The 2,638-nt window shown below is 45.5% G+C and overlaps 1 protein-coding gene across 1 annotated transcript in view; it reads right to left on the bottom strand.

The window, feature by feature from the left end:
- Window positions 1-2,638, bottom strand: part of LOC125485049 (rho family-interacting cell polarization regulator 1-like) — a 28,771-nt gene that overhangs the window by 7,342 nt on the left and 18,791 nt on the right. The window lies entirely within an intron of this gene.

Here is a 2,638-nt window from a genome sequence, read left to right as displayed (position 1 = left end):
CAAAACAAGACCAATGCCAACTGTTTCTGGCATCTTTCACCTTTCTCCAGGTGAGTGGCCATGAGTAAGACAGGGAAGGTGGGAGGGTCGGGGACAGTGGGAAATAAAAAAGAATTAGCAGTTTACCTTCTATCACTGCACAGTCAAGGGAATCTTTGCTACTCAATTCTAGAGGCACCTTATTGTTTGGCAAAAGATTTCATCAGCTCACTGAATTGTTTCTCAATGGCCTTACAAGTAATTTTGTGCTCAAGTCTTGGCAAAGATGACAAAATGTCTAGACACAACCTAAGCTGTTGAGAACAGGGAATGTGCAAAGTAGAATATTCCGTTTATTTCACCAAGATTATCAACAAGGTCCATGCTCACAAACTATGCAGCTTCATTGAGCTGGTTATGATAAGCACACAAAATCGAGGTTTGTTCCACATCATTCTCTGTCCCCATTTTACCTCCAAGCCATAAAATTGGGGAGTTCAAATCCCACTCCAGGATCTAAATAATTTAGGCAAGCATTGTGGTTTGTGAATATGGGTACATTCTCGAAGGTATCATTGTTTGAATCACATCTTAAACCAATTCCTGCCTGTCCATTAGTTCTGGTGGTTCAGGTGCAACTACATTAATGATGAAATGACAATTCACCTTGTCCTGTTCCCATCTACACACATGACTTTGCCCCCAAAACGTGCTGTCACCTGCAAACCTGGATTCATTAATTGATAGCCTTTATCCCAATTATTGGTAAAAAGGAGATGTCCTAGTACAAGACCCTGAGGGACACATTTGTTGCAACCTGCCCCAGGTGGAGTTGATTCCCTTTATTTCTAAACACTGTGTCCAACTTCTCAACCAATTACTTACCCATACCATGGGGTTACCTCCATTTCTGTATGCTCCATCTTTGCCACAACAATCCCAGAAAACACCATCAAAATTAACAAATCAACAACCATCACATTAGTGTCTGGAGGAGTTTGATGGCTGAATGGCACTTCAAAGTGATTTTATGTGAAGTATTTCGGCATGGTTTTGAGAGGCTGAGATAAAGTATTATAAATACCAGGCATTCTATCTTTGAATGTCATCAACTATCTATTGAAGTTAGAACAGGTACTTTGCCACAGAGCCACTGGGCTGTGTGCACATGGCCTGATTTAAAAATGTTGCATCGCAGTCATAAAAGGGAAGTCTGGTGTTCAATCACTGGAGAAATTTGAGTTGATATTTGGGAATCAAAGCAGGGCATATTACATATTGGAAAGGGGTAGTGGGTGTGGGAGCAGGCAGGGAGCAATTAGTCACAGGATTGGCATGTCCCATGCCAAGAAGGCAATGGCATGCAGTCACTGTTGCAACAAACTTCACTAGTCATGTTGTACGCAGCAAGATCCCACAAACACAATCCAATAAATGACCAGGTATTTGCTGTTTTAGTGATTTTGGCCATGACACCAGCTGGAACTCTCTGTTCTCCTTTAAAATGTTGGAACTTATACATCCACCACAGACGGTTGCTGAGGCCTTGGTTTTACGTTTTATCTGAAAGATGGAATTCGAAGACTATATTCTCAAGTCTCTACAATGGAGCTTAGTCTCATGACTCAGAATTACAAATCTACTTTGTACCTTCTCGAATGTGATGATAACTTTTTGATAATGCAGTGACCAAAATTGTACATTGTACTCTAGCTGTGGTCTAACTAGTTCTAGCATTATCTCTCTGCACTTATATTCTACGCCTTGACTAATAAAGGATCCCCATTCCTTTTTAACCAATTTATCCATTTATCTTAGACAACAAGGTGCAGGGCTGGATGAACACAGCAGGCTAAGCAGCATCATAGGAGCAGAGAGGCTGACGTTTCGGGCCGAGACCCTTCATCAGAAAAGGGGGAGGGGAAGGGGGTTCCGAAATAAATAGGGAGAGAGTGGGAGGCGGATAGAAGAGGGATAGAGGAGAGGATAGGTGGAGAGGAAACAAACAGGTCAAAGAGGCGGGGATGGAACCAGTAAAGGTGAGTGTAGGTAGGGAGTTAGGAAGGGGATAGGTCAGTCCAGGGAGGACGGACAGGTCAAGGGGACGGGATGAGGTTAGTCGGTAGGAGATGGAGGTGCGGCTTGAGGTGGGAGGAGGGGATAGGTGGGAGGAAGAACAGGTTAGGGAGGCAGGGACGAGCTGGACTGGTTTTGGGATGCGGTAGCGGGAGGGGAGATTTTAAAACTTGTGAAATCCACATTGATACCATTGGGCTGCAGGGTTCCCAAGTGGAATATGAGTTGCTGTTCCTGCAACCTTCGGGTGGCATCGTTGTGGCACTGCAGGAGGCCCAGGATGGACATGTCGTCTGAGGAATGGGAGGGGGAGTTGAAATGGTTCGCGACTGGGAGGTGCAGTTGTTTATTGCAAACCGAGCGTAGGTGTTCTGCAAAGCGGTCCCCGAGCCTCCGCTTGGTTTCCCCGATGTAGTGGAAGCCACACCGGGTACAGCGGATGCAGCATACCACATTGGCAGATGTGCAGGTGAACATCTGCTTGATGTGGAAAGTCTTCTTGGGGCCTGGGATGGGGGTGAGGGAGGAGGTATGGAGGCAGGTGTAGCACTTCCTGCGGTTGCAGGGAAAAGTGCCGGGTGTG

Source organism: Rhincodon typus, chromosome 15 (assembly GCF_021869965.1).
Source record: "Rhincodon typus isolate 14 chromosome 15, sRhiTyp1.1, whole genome shotgun sequence".
Classification (NCBI taxonomy): domain Eukaryota; kingdom Metazoa; phylum Chordata; class Chondrichthyes; order Orectolobiformes; family Rhincodontidae; genus Rhincodon; species Rhincodon typus.
Note: the sequence above shows the minus strand (reverse complement) of the source record. Positions and strands in the feature narration are given on the sequence as shown.